Raw genomic sequence first — 1,623 nt, forward strand, 5'->3', positions numbered from 1 at the left:
GTTCTCTCACTAAGAGGCTTAATGGTAGTCCAGCACTCGCCTAAGTTTGAAAAAATCCTACCGAGCGGAGAGCAGTCCTCCCACTCGGGGGCTTAGCTGCAGTCGAGCACTCGCCTAAGTTCTCTCACTAAGAGGCTTAACGGCAGTCCAGCACTCGCCTAAGTTTGAAAAAATCCTACCGAGTGGAGAGCAGTCCGCCCACTCGGGGGCTTAGCTGCAGTCGAGCACTCGCCTAAGTTCTCTCACTAAGAGGCTTAACGGCAGTCCAGCACTCGCCTAAGTTTGGAAAAATCCTACCGAGTGGAGAGCAATCCTCCCACTCGGGGGCTTAGCTGTAGTCCAGTACTCGCCTAAGTTTGAGACCCATCCCTATCTGCAAGGACGACGAGGTGCAGGTCGACTATAACCTTCTTCTTCGGAGCTGCGGCAATAATACAACGTCTGCTCCATTCCTATCCGCAAGGACCACGTGGTGCAGGTCGACTGCCACCTTCTCCTTCGGAGCTGCGACACAAGTACAATGTTCGCTCCATCCCTATCCGCAAGGACGAAGAGGTGTAGCAAGCAAAGTCCATCCGAAGGCAAACACAAGCACATTCGGAGATAAACCAAATTCAGATAAATACTAAAAGGTTCCAAGCAGTGAATCAAAAGTACTCGGGCACCAAGCCCGAAGGAGTTTAACGGTTACATAAACCACTCGGCATTCCGAGGCAAATTTAAAGTGTATCCAAGTTTCATAAGATTGTTCAGTCAGCCGGAGGAGGACTGGCAGGCTCCACGAATGAGTCCAGATCGATCCCATCAGCGATCCGAGTGGCGGCAGCAATGAAAGTATCCATGAAGGACTGAAGTCGTGCTTTTTGGTGTTAGCGACTTTGATCGCAGCCAGCTTGTCTTCACGAACCTCCGTGCAATGGACTCGCACCAGGGACAACGCCATGTCAGCACCACACCGGGCGGAGGATTTCTTCCATTCTTGCACACGGTCAGGGATCTCGTTCAGTCGAGTCATCAGAGATTCCAGATCATTCTGAAGCGTTGCCTTCGGCCAAAGCATCGAGTCGATTCGATAGACAGCCTCCTTCAGGCGTGCGAGGTAGCTTGTGGCGCTGGCGATATGGGACTCCAGTCGGAGCACGTTCATCGCAGTCTCGTCGCAGACCGAGGAAGCGATAGGGTCCAGACCCTTCTCGACCCTCCCAGTTTCTTCGTCAAAGTCTTGACAAAGTCCTGCAGCCAAAAGTCAGTTCAATCAACCGAGCAAAATCCGATGGCAAACATCAACACAGTCAGATTAAAAGAAATACCTCCCAGCACGAGATAAAGCTTCTTGGCAAGGGTCCTCAGATAAGCTTCTATGTCATTCCTCTTGCGGATCACAGACTCCAACTTTTCGTTCAGGGCGACCTTATCCTTCTTCAGGCTGGTCACTTCGCAGTTAGCTTCATTAAGACAAGATGTCAGTTTAATCACCTCTCCTTCAAGCGTTCCGACTGAAGCAAGCTTCTTCTCTGTGAGAGCGGTTTTGTCTTGGGCTGCCTTTTGCGCGGCGACGAGGTCCGAGTCCTTCTTGTCCAGAGCCAACTTCATTTTCTCTGCAAAAGAAATAATCGAATCAAA

Source organism: Triticum dicoccoides, chromosome 5A (genome assembly GCF_002162155.2).
Source record: "Triticum dicoccoides isolate Atlit2015 ecotype Zavitan chromosome 5A, WEW_v2.0, whole genome shotgun sequence".
NCBI lineage: Eukaryota > Viridiplantae > Streptophyta > Magnoliopsida > Poales > Poaceae > Triticum > Triticum dicoccoides.